Here is a 12521-nt window from a genome sequence, read left to right on the forward strand (position 1 = left end):
TATGTACACAAATATACATACATATACATGCATATACAAATATATATCCATACACACATTTACATATATGCAATATATCTCCTTTTTGAGGTCAGTGTGATATTCCATTGTCTGGTGTACATTATTTAATCGGTCCTCCTACTGATGAACATTTAAGGCTGTATTCAGCTTTTCTCTTGGGTGCCATGGCATTCCCAAACATATTTATGACTCCTTTCAGGAGCCTGAAGCGTAGCATAGAGCAGTGGAAAGCACAGAGGATGAGCGCAAACCCTGAGACCAGGCGTGGAACGCTGGGCAAGTCACTGCACCTCTCTGAGCCTCGGTTTTCCCATCTGTCAAATGGGAACAGCAAACTAGACCATTGGCCCTTCAGACATGTACTGGCCGTGATTTTGCTGATTTTCGAATAGTGCCTGTTCTAAGGCTGGAGTACGGGCTGTGGTCAGGTAGTTAGTTGCCAGGGAGGCAGCTGACACCCAGTGTCCTCACTTCGACATGCTTTTGTGGTTCCACGCTTGCGGGCATGTCCCCATCATGCCCATGAGCTGCCAAAATATTTCTTCCCCAAGGAAACCCTGAAGCCAGTACTGCATTGAAACAAACAGAAAATGAAGTGTTCTGAGAAAGTGATGATTTTTGTCAGAATTAATAATTTTAATGGGGGAAATGATGTCTTCTTAGGACATTTGAGGAGCACTGAAGAGGAAGTAGGTGGCTGGGCCAGGGACCCCTCGGCACTGCCCAGGTTCCTCGGCCTCCTGGTTCTTGAAGGCTGTGAGGGAGGCCGCGTTCCTCAGAGCACAGGCGCTGCGGCCGCTTGTCCTTCCCGCCCAGGCACCCAGGGGCTGCGAGCGGCCCGCACCGCCAGCCCCGCCCCGCCCCGCCCCACCCGCCTACGAACCCCTGCACCTCGGGGCCTGCGGGGCTGCCCGTTCCCGGCTCCGGGTGGAGGGTCAGGAGGCGCGGCCTGTTCCTTGCAGCCACCTGGGGCCTGGACAGCCTGGTCAGGCAGCAAATAATGGGGCCTCCGCAGGAAATCCAGAGCGAGGCGGAGAGGCGCCCGAGCGAGCTCGAACCCGGGCCTGGCCGTGGCCAGCAGGCGTCGCTGCTGCATCAGCCAATCATGCCGCCGCCGGGCCCCGCCGCGTGCACTGAGCGCTGCGCTTTGTTCCGGCTGGGTGGGGGTTTAACGTTTGAAGTTTCGGAGTTAAAAACATGTTCTCCCCCCCCTACTGTCTTAATAAAAGGAGTGAAATCCCTTTCCATTTTCTCTCAAGAGGCTGGGAAGGCGAAGGTCAGAGGAGGACTCCATGGAGGTTTGTTGGGCTATGCCCTCCCTGATTGGCCTGGCCAGGAGCTGTGGGATCACTCAGCAGTTGGGTCTCCAGGAAACCCAGGGCTAAGGATTTCCTAGATGCTAAATCTGGGAAAGTCCTGGGCAAACCTGGACGAGTTGGTCACCCTGATTGAGTACCAGCCGCTTTGCTGGCTCTCTATCTCTTTGAATATACATCGGTGGTAGTACTATCATTCCTACTGTACAAAAGAAGAAACTGAGGTTCAAAGAGGTTAAACAAGCTGCCAAAACCTTAGGATGGGGAGGGAAAAGCTGACATTTGAACCCAGGTCTCCCTGACTCCAAAACCCATGTGCTTCTGCTGTACACCGCTGTCTCCAGGATGTCTGAGGTTGTGAGCTGAGAAGTTGCTTTTGCTGGCAAGTATGTGAAGCCAAGGTGGTAGGCAGCTATGGGTCATGGGCATGGACAGTTATGAAGGGTGCTGGGTGGTCGTCTGAGCTGGGTCAGCAGCCCAGGATCTCCTTGAGGGCTTGACATTCTGGGGGAAGCAGCATGTCAGGAGATGGGGCTTGTGGGAACCCGGGCAGGGCACAGGGAGCAGGAGAGAGGACATTGGGCCATGCTGAGGTGGCATGTCTGGGTACTAAGGTCTAGAGGGGGTGATGACACCACTGGGGGAGGGTGGGTGAAAGACCACACTAGCAAGAGGCCTTGGTAACCACATCTACCTCTTGCACAGCCCAGGTTATCTAAAATATCTTTTAGGACAAGAACAAACCCCACGCTTGGTGAGTTTGGGACCTGATGTGGGAACACAGGGAAGAGGGTACATCTGGCTGAAGTGGGCAGGGGCTGGGTGGCAGGAAGACAGATCCTGATAGAAGTTCACTGTGCTTTCCCTTGCCATGCGGGTGGGGACAGCAGGCATAGCTCGTCATGAAATGGCGTCTGGTTCTGACAGAAAAAGCTAGAAAAACACTTAACCTGAGCATGGAAACCAATCTGAGGTGATTCACATGTTCCTAGATTCATTCAGCAAAACCAGTTCTTAGCTGGGCAAGAGCCCACGCCGAGGGCTGTGCTCAGGGCTACTGTTACAGAGACAAGCCTTAGCTCTCTAGGCCATGCCTGCAAGAGCTGCGGGTCCAGCAGCAGACAGACTCCTCAGCAAGTCGCTGCAACCAGGATGCGGGAGGGACGAGCTTAGCCAGATGGCTGTCCAAGGTGCCAACTCTCCTCTCCTGGATCTGTGTGTACTTGCTGGGAGAGGCCTGATGGACAGGGCTGCAACTGTCTTCATGGGAGAGAATGAGGGAAAGGTACCACGTCTGGACAGAGGCAGCCCCAGGAGCATGCTTGGTAAGCAGGGTTCAGCTCCCATTAGTTCCTCTTGGCCAGGCACATTTGTGCAGTAAGTAACCTGCACAACTGTACATGGCAGTCCTGCCAACGGAAGCCTGTGTGTCAGGCAGTGAGGAACTCTTTGGGAGATAATTAATCAGCAAAGCAGAGTGTGCTAGATGTGAGCATGCACAGGAGTAAAGCTGGAGGTGTTTGAAAGCCAGGTGATGCGCTCCTCACCTGGTCTGTCTGTCTACAAAGTGGTCAGGTCTGCCTGGGAAGCACCCAGGAGGAGTTATTCAGGAAGACAGGAGGAGGAAGGCCCTGTTGGGTGGAAGAATGTGCAAAGGGACAGAGTCATAGAACGTCCAGGTGATCTGGAGAGTGAGGTATAAGGTAGGGATAGTGGCAGAAGAAGTGGGCAGGGTCCAGGAGATAGAGGCCTGGGCTTCTGCAGGTTGTTCTGTAGTGGAGCCAGGACAGGATGAGCCTGACTGGAGGGAAGGGGACAGCAAGGGAGGTAAGCCTTCTTTTTTTGTAGACTCCCTTAGACATTTGTTCCCATGCTACATTAGATGACAATTCAGAAACATCCGTCAGTAGTCCTGAGCTGAGTCTTCTGCTCATTGTGCCAGCTCCTGCTGGGAGTCTTGGAAGAGGAAGTTGGGAGTCTTGCTCTCAAGGAGAAATGCCAAAGCGGAAGAAGAAAGTTGTGACACCACACATGTGCCCTCTGAGCCCAACGGGGGACAGAGAGTGCAAAGGAGCTTGGAAGGGGAAAGGCCCTGTGCTTGGGGTGGTCTGGGAAGATGCCATAGTTAGTCAGGGTTGCTCTAATGAATACCATACAATAGGTTGAACAAAAGAACAGTCATTTATTGTCTCATGATTTCGGAGGTTAGAAATCTAACATCGAGGTACTGGCAGGGCTTGCTTTCCAGCAATCCTCAGTCACCTGGCCACCTAGCTCTCCTTTTGTCCTCTCCTCTGATTTCTGCTGACTTCTGGCCTTTACTGACAGAATTTCCTCTACCTTGTAAGGACTCCAGTCATATGGATTAAGGCCCATCCCGAATTTGATGTCATCTAAATAGGATCCTTGAAGGTCCTATTTACAGATGAGTCCACATCTTAACTCTTCACATCTTCAAAGGTTCTATTTAAAAATGGGTCCCCCCTATAGGATGGGGCGTTGATCATGTCTTTTGTTGGGGCTGTGATTCAATGCCCAGCGGAGGACTTGTCAAGGGGACCTGGGGGTGGGGATGCAGCGCTGCCCTGGCCACAGTTTGTGCCCTGCCCGCTGCGTGCGTGGACCTGGGGGTGAGCACGGTTGGGTAGGGTGCACTCTCTTTCCCTTGTGTTGCCACCTACAAAGGGGCACTGCGACCCCCCCCCCTCACCCTGTGGCCAGGGCATCCACTGCCCAGATGTCATGGCTGTTTTCTCTTCCTCCTGCCGAGCAGCAGCATGTCAGGGACCAGCTCGTGCCGTGTGCCAGAGTCTGGGTGTAGGTTTGATTTTTTTTTTTTTTGGTGCATGGTCTGGGAATCTAACCTGGGTCTCCCTCATGAAAGGCGAGCATTCTACCACTGAACCACCCGTGCACCCTTGTAGGTTTGATTTTCTACAGCCAGAGTAGTGAGCTGTTTTCTTCTCTCAAGTTCTGGCTTCTCTTTTTGGAAGGCACAGCACAGGAAAGCGGCTGGAAAAGGCTTCCTTGACTGATGCTGACCTGGAAGGGATGAAAGTGTGCAGACAATGGCCGGTGGGCCAGTTTCCAGGGGCCAGCTCAAGCTGGGCTACTCTAACCAGAACTTGAACTGAGCCGAACTGTGGCCCCCCCAGTCGGCAAACACTGCCCTGATTCACTGAACCCAAAACCGAATCCAAATATTATTATTTTTCGATGGAATACTGAATTGAACTAATGTTTTTTTTAAAATACCTACCAGACCAATTTGAACTAGACACAAACATATGTGTTTTCTGAAACTATTGAACCTGAACTTCAAAATAATCTCCTATCCGAGGCCAAAGTGCGACTTTATTGACTTGAACATGTCCTATTCACAGCAGGCCAATAAAGCCTCCTTTATGACAGGGGTTATCTTTCATTTGTTCAGCACTTTAAATTTGCTTCTCAGTTAGGAAAAGTTGGTGCATAATTTACCTAGATGTACAGCTTGATCTATTTTCAACAACTTATATACTCGAGCGATTGGCACTCCAGCCAAGCTATGGTGCATTTCCATCAGCTCAGAGTTCCCCCGTCTGGGACCTTTCCCAGACCATCCCTGCCTCCATCAAACAGGCACTGTTCTGATTTCTGTCTCCTTTGCTTTTCATTTGAGGCTTATAAACACCCACCTCCTGCCCCCCTGGGGAAAGGGAGAACAAATAAGATGCTATCCACTTCGTGGATAAGAGAACTGAGGCTCAGAGAAATACAAATGTCTTGCTTGAGCTCAAAGAACTAAGTAGTGGCTGAGTTAGAACTACCCAGGTTTCTGGTCCCCAGCCTAGGGCTCTTTGTTTCCATCTCAAACCATCAGCCTATTTGGATACTAACAAAGGAACTGCCTTCTCCACGGGCTCCTTAGGGAATGTATCCCACCTCTGGCTTCCAAGGAATGTTAAGATTTGCTCATCCTGGAGGCAGGATGGTTTCACCTATTTTTTAATTGATATATATTATATATTCACATACCATGTAACCATTCAAAGTATACAATCAAAGGTTCATGATATCATCATATAGCTGTGCATTTATCATTACAATCAACTTTTTTCTTTTTTGTAGAAAATAACATATATACAAAAAGCAATGCATTTCAAAACTCACTGCAATAATTAGTTGTAGAATAGATTTCAGAATTTGTTATGGATTACAGTTCCATAATTTTAGGTTTTTACTTCTGGCTGCTCTAAGATACTGGAGGCTAAAAGAAATATCAATATAATGATTCGGCAATCATACTCATTTGTTAAACCCTACCTTCTCTGTATAACTCTATCATCACCTTTGATATTTCTGTCCCACTCTTTAGGGGTATTTGGGCTATGGCCATTTTTTTCGTGTTGGAAGAGTCTGTCAGTAATATGGGACAGGGGGATGGAGCTAGCTGATGCTCTGTAGAGGCTGGCACCTCTGCATTTCGGGACTTTTCTGGTCCAGGGACCCATCTGGAGATTGGAGGTTTCTAGAAAGTAACCCCCGGGTTTCATGTATTTTTAAAGACCTTTCAGCAAAGGGGGCCCTGCTTGTCTGGCTCCTGTGGCAGGACCTTCTCCTCGGGCTCAGTGCGTCCCTCTGGTGGTAGATGGCTCCGGCCGCCGGTCCCCCGTCTCCGGCCTGCGTGGCTGGCCATTCGCATCTCCGGCAGCCTCTGTGCAGACAAACTGTATCTGACCCCCGAGAAGCAGTTTCTGTCCCCCCAAGCAGCAGCGCAAGAGAACGTTGACCAGGTTCCCAGGCTGGGTTTCCTGGGGAAACATTTTCCAGACCCTACAACAATGTTGTATTTGATTTGATCCCCCACTCCCGCCCCTCTACAGGCGATTGTGTGGTTTGGGGTGTTTTGCTCCTAGTTATAATCCAATAAAGAGCAGCTGCTGAGACTTTTCCAAGAGTGCCGCTTTCAACCGCCCTCGTTGAAAACGTTCTAATTTATTTCAGTCGCTTGTGGGAAAACCAGCCTCAGCTCAAAACAAAGGCGTCCTGTGCTGATGTAATTGCCCCGCGTTTCTCCTTGGGCCTTCAGACCTGTGGGTGTTCACTGAGGCGGCCCAGGAAGAAGCATCCTTTCTAGATGGCTGAGGTTATCCAGAAGAACCTGCTGTCTTCCGAACTTTTCACTGAGACTTGGGAGTCACAGAGCCAAATGGGGGTCGGGGCTTGCCGAAATTCTGTGGTTGACAAGAGTCAGTTCACTGGCCAATCACCTCTTAATGTGGGAAGGAAGCCGATCATTTTTCTTTCTGCTTAAAATGTAGTGGGCCCTGCCCAGTGAAAGGCTAACAGTTTGGGTGAAAGCATTAAGAGAGGGGTAAATTTGGCTAAACAGGACTATGGGTGGGGCTGGGCTTGGTGGAACCTGAAGTAGAGGGTTTGAGTTCTGGACACTTTGGAATGTCTGTGGATGGGCTTGGGGAAGGAGAGGCCCCAAGGAGGGGGGCGGGGGATGGTAGACTTTGGGAGTCAATTTGCTCTTAGCTATCAAAACTCACCTGTTCTGGCCCCTGTTCTGTCAGGGCACCACCAAACCTCTGGCTAAAGCCAGTAAAGCCTGCCTAGTATTTGACTAGGATTGAGTGTGCTCAAACGCCTGTCTTCCTGGGTAGCACAGGGACTTCCTGGACTCTGAAAATGGCAGCCCCACCGCAGAGTGATGTGTGAAATGTTTTTTTTTTTTGTATGCCGTGTGGTGGGGGGTCACATTTCATTCTTTTCTATGTGGGTATCCTATTATTGCAGCACCATTTGTTCAAGTTTTTCTTTTTGGAGGCAGGAAGTGCATGGGCCCATGAAATGTTTCTGATATGCTCTCAGCTCACAGGTACAACCCTGACTGAATGACACCTGCTGGTGCTCCCTGTTTGGCTATAACTGTGTTTCCAAATGAGGGGGGCTCTTGCTGTGTTTCGTGGGTTTGGCCGTCTGCAAGGCCCTGTTTTCCATGGCGTTTGCAAAGTCGTTTCCATGGAGCCAGAGAGCTCTGTTTTTTTCCAAATCAAAGCATGTCACCACATTTGCCTGTGAGGTGACCTTTCTCCACAGTGGGCTCCCCATAGCCGCCAGCCATTTCTTCCCTTAGAAACACCTGGAGGGGCAAAATGGATGGATGGACAGAGTCTTGCAGAGAGAGGCGGGAGACCCTTCTGGCCTTTGATTCTCAGTGGTTAGTTACAAAGCGCTGGCATGATGCAGGCCTGGGTGAGGGTGGTGTGTGCCCAGGGCTTTAAAAATACAGATTCTAGGAGTCACAGCTTTAGGAAATTCTGGTGCAGTCTCCCTGAGCTGGGATTCAAGCTTCTTTATTTTTATTAAAAAAAAATTCTTAAGCACGAATGTTCATTCATAAAATTGAGAAAATTGAGAAAGTATCAACCATAATTTTTCTTCCCCTTATATGGTCATGTTGAGTATTTTTGGACATTTCCTTCCAGTTTTCATCCTTGTACATACTTTTATATTTGGATCAGTTCTATGCTCTCTGACTGGTGTCCTTTCCTTTTATGCACCATGAATATTTTCCCATGATATTCAATATTTTTTGAAAACATGGTTTGTACAGAACACACATAAGGGACTCTTTGTCTGTTTTGCTGATTATTTCCTCACGATGAGTTCCTGGGTGTGTGAGAGAGGTCTAGAGTAGACTTCTAAATACTTAGCTTAGCTCATTTCCTTGTGCTGGGCTTCACTCCCCGAACGCTTTGCCCCCCACCCCTGGAGCACTTGTTTATTTATACTCCTAGTTTGAAAATCACAAAAGCATTGCATGTTCAAGAACAAGTCAAACTCTATAAAGGTGGATAAAAGAAGAGCCAGCAGTCCTCAGGTTTCCCCATCCAAGCCCATGCCCCTGAGCGGCCATCAGTTTGGGGCATATCCTCACACACCTTTTTCTTCAGTCTCATTTTTATTTTTATGAAGCTCTTGCGGTGGTTCTGCTGTGTGGGCAGATTGGGAGCTATTAGTGTGGGGAAAAGAGCAGCCTGGGAAGCAGAGACCCACCCTGAGGTCCTTTTCCTGCCTACCCCATTCGCCTGCTCTGGGAACTTGAGCGCAATAAAAAACTTCTGGACTTTCCTTTCCTCTTCAGCAGTGGAGGGATGATAGTATCTTCACTGTCAGCTCATAAGACTGTCCTGAGATTAGGTTAGCCAGATTTAGCAACAAATAAACAAAGGAGCAAACCAAACAACAAAAGTGAGACCTCTACTTAAATTTGAATTTCGGATGAATAACCAATATTTTTCTAGTGTAGGTGTGCATCCTGTACTATTTTATCAGGCAATGCTACTTGAGATGGAACATGTGAACGTGACATTGAATGGGCCCTGGCAGGATGACTCCTCAGGGCTCCTTCCTTTTGGATACAGAGGGGTCCTTCTCTTAGGGGAAATCAGGGCTCGTGGAGACAGCCCTTTAGGTACTGACAGGCTGTGAGTGTCGGGAGGGAGGAGGCCCTGGAGCAGTGGGGGGTTAGGAGGACGCCCTGCTGTTTATTGAACACCTGCTGTGTGCTGGGCCATGGGCACACATCCCCGTCTCCATGTTTACCCTCTTGCTTATTCGTCCTTACCCTGCTCCTAATTCCTGGCTAGGAACCATACCTTGGTTCCCTCTCCGCAGCCTGCAGCCCTTTCCCAATCCCTTCCACGTCTGGCAGCATATTTGGAAAAGCTTCTCTGGCTTGAGTCCTTGGCATTCAACACTTGTCCCCAGGTAGCCTGCCACGGAGGCCCTGGGTAGGGGGTGAATTCCTACTCTCCATGGGGACTGACCCCTCTAGCCTCTCTTTGGCCTCCTCTGCTCCTCCAGGATCAGTCTTTTGTGCAGGTGGAAGAGTGGTGTGATTGCTGGTGTGATTCGGGCAGCCCCAGGTACCCCTGTCTATGTCTCCCCTTCTTTGATGAACTACACAGAGCTGTGTGCCTCTGGGGCGTCGCTGAGCTGGGGGCAGGAGGGTGGGCCAAGGGCACCCTTCTCTCCTGGGGTTAGTCCTGCCCTTGGGCCTTCAGCAACCTCTCAAGCCCTCACAGGCCCTCCACTAGCTGCCCTGCAAGCCCTGGGCACTCCACAGATATATTCAGCTCAAAATGACTGAGCACAACATCATATTGTTCTAAATTGCATGCTGTTTTAACCTATAAGTATGCTATACATCATTGGCATTTTAGTAGAGACGAGCGGATAGGAGGGAACTCATAGTTGCAAATGTTCTAGCCTCTGGGAGTTGTTTCACTCAAGCACCCACCTCCAGGAGCTGACTTTGAGACGTTCCTCAGCCTCAGCCTATGTCTTGGGTTTTTGGGGTGTTAGTAACGCAGAGGAGAGAGGCACAACTTTTTGGATGTGCCATCTCTTCTGGTTAAAGTCCCTAGCACTATTCTTTCCACTTCAAGAATAATTATGATAAAAATACCTCAAATTTCTGTAGCACGTTACATTTTTTCTAATTACCTTTTTAAAAAAAATTTTAACAGAGAGAATTTAATAAAAGGAATGGATTCAGTAGGTATTGGAGATCAGAAATAGTCAAAAGGAGCTGCTAAACTAATCTAATTAATTTTAACATTTAAAGCAATATTGTAAAAGTGAAAGCCTCCTCTCTGCCTCCCCCCCTGCCCCCCCTCCCCCCCCCCCCCAGAACCTTCCTATCTCCCGGCTGGCCGCTGTTAGCAGTTTGAGTTATATCCTTCCAGACTTTTCCATGTGAGTGTAATTGGTGTTTTTGTAATGGTATCGCACTACACATTACGTAATTCTAGTTTTTCCACTCAGCAATAGATCATGATCATACAGATCTGTTTTATCCTACTTAGTGGCTCTGTATTGCATTGTTCTTATAGGAATCTACTGCTGACTGATGTTTAAATTTATCCCGTTTTCCTGCTGTACTAAACAACGGTCCAGGGAACACTCCGGTGCCTGCGGGGTGACAGCCATACCTGGGTAACTTCCATGTGGTATTCGATATGTGTAGGGCAAGCATTATACACCCACTTTGCAGATGCAAAAACTGAGCACAGATGGGCAAACGCTTCCTGATACTGCGGAGTGAGGAGCAGCGCTGGTCCACCTGGAGGCCTGCGCCGGCGGACGCCCGCTCCACTGCCTCACAGCCGCCTTCTTCAGGGAACGGAGGGCGTTACCAGCGCTTCTTAGACTTTTGTACCTGAGAAGCTAGGATTTAACCAATGGTTTTGATAACTGAATGATTATATAGATATTTCCTTTTTACTTTCTGGTGTATTGGAGCAGCCAGAGGGAAATACCTGAAATTTCTGAACTGTCATCCAGCTGCCTTGAGTTCTGATAATGATTGTATAACTATGTAGCCTTTATCTTGTGATTGTAAAAACCACGCGACCTACCCCCACTTGTACTCCTTATCCTGTTTTTCAACTTTAGAGTCTTATGATCACTAAATACAGCCTCTAATGCTTACTAGTGAACGGCCTTGGGTCAGCCCAGAATCAACCCTCCCCGATTCCAAAGCTATCTTGCTAGACGAAGCTGACTGTAACCAAAATGGGTCCGCCTGATGTACACAGTAGCTTAAATTTTAACCTACAGGTGATCTGTACCTCATTACAATACTAACTAAAATTAGAGTGGGCATAGCCCCAAAACCCTAAAAAGTGGGAGAAAGATCAAAGGTGATGGTGGAGTTATACAGAGAAGGTAGGGTTTACCAAATGAGTATGAGTGCTGAATCATTATATTGATATTTCTTTAAGTCTGATTCCTTAGAGCTGCTAGAAGTAAAAACCTAACATTGTAGAATTGTAACCCATACCAAACCCTGAAATCTGTTCTATAACTAATTGTTGCGATGTAATTTGAAATGTACTGATTTTTTATATATATGTTATTTTCCACAAAAAAAGAAAAAAGAGAGAAGAAGGAGTACACCAGAGAAGATAGGATTTAACAAATGAGTATGACTGCTGAATCATTATATTGTTTCTTTTGGTCTCCAGTGTCTTGGAGCAGCTAGAAGGAAAAACTTGAAATTGTGAAACTGTAACCCGTGCCAAACTTTAAAATCTGTTCTATAATCTGTTCTATAACTACTTGTTAAAATGTACTTGGAAATCTATTGCTTTTTTGTATATATGTTATATTTCACAATAAAAAAAAGTTTAAAAAAATCACACCCATCATCATCTTAGGGCCGCTATTTTCTTACACACGTTCTGTGACTAAGCATGTCACCACTCTGTGCATACTCAATAATTAGATCATCTCTAAGTTCGTCTCTGTGACTAAGCATGTCACCACTCTGTGCATACTCAATAATTAGATCATCTCTAAGTTCGTCTCCTTGGGCCATTGTACTCATTATTCTAAAGTCTGCCCATCTTTTGATACTATAAAAAGATCAAAGTTACTGCAGTTTCAAGAGACAGATTTTTGAGCTGATAGGCCACCTGATCTCCTGTTTTGCACCTAGTGATAAACTCTTTCTCTCTTTGAAACCCTGGTGTCTCAGGAATTGGTCATTTGAGTGCATCGGGCAGAGAGGCCACCGCTATTGAGGGGTATCACTTTATCATGCAAAGGAACCACTGGGGAACCTTGTTAAATGCAGACACTGAGTCAGGAAGTTTGGGGTGGGGCCTGAGCTCTGCTGTTCTAACAAGCTCCCAGGTGGTGCTGCTGCTGGTAAGGACCATACATTGAGTAGTGAGGCTTTGGTTTAGATAAAATCACAAGTGTCTGGAGGCTTTTAAAGGGGTAGGTGGAGGTAAGCCCAGGGGAGATGCTTATGGTGTTTGCACCTTCATGGATGTCCAGTTCAGTAGGCATGTGGGCAGCCACTCTTGAAATGATCCAATACAGCAAACACCAAAGACTAGAGGTACTTACAGTATCACACAACGTTAGAGCTAGAAGGGCCCCTAAAGACCAGCTAATCCTCAAAAACCAAGGTCCAGAGAGGAGATTGACTTGCCTATGGAAAAACCAAGAACCAGAGCTGAGCAAGATGGTGCAACTCAGATCTGACCCAGTTCTTTGTACATGGTGAACCCGTGTGGGCAGGCTGAGGTATGCCAGAGACTGGTTAGCATAGCTGCTGGGTCTTGGTCCCAAGTCCATTCCTGGTTCGAGTTCCTTCTTCCTATGTCTCACTGTTGTGAC

General features: G+C 48.0%; 1 long non-coding RNA gene across 1 annotated transcript in view; it reads left to right on the forward strand.

The window, feature by feature from the left end:
- Positions 1-1147: 1147 nt before the first annotated feature.
- LOC143682656 (uncharacterized) overlaps positions 1148-12521 on the forward strand; it is a 52882-nt gene continuing 41508 nt past the window's right edge. The window contains exon 1 of the long non-coding RNA XR_013175215.1: positions 1148-1319. This is a non-coding gene — a long non-coding RNA (uncharacterized LOC143682656). The remainder of the gene's footprint in view (positions 1320-12521) is intronic.

Source organism: Tamandua tetradactyla, chromosome 5, assembly GCF_023851605.1.
Source record: "Tamandua tetradactyla isolate mTamTet1 chromosome 5, mTamTet1.pri, whole genome shotgun sequence".
NCBI classification, from domain to species: domain Eukaryota; kingdom Metazoa; phylum Chordata; class Mammalia; order Pilosa; family Myrmecophagidae; genus Tamandua; species Tamandua tetradactyla.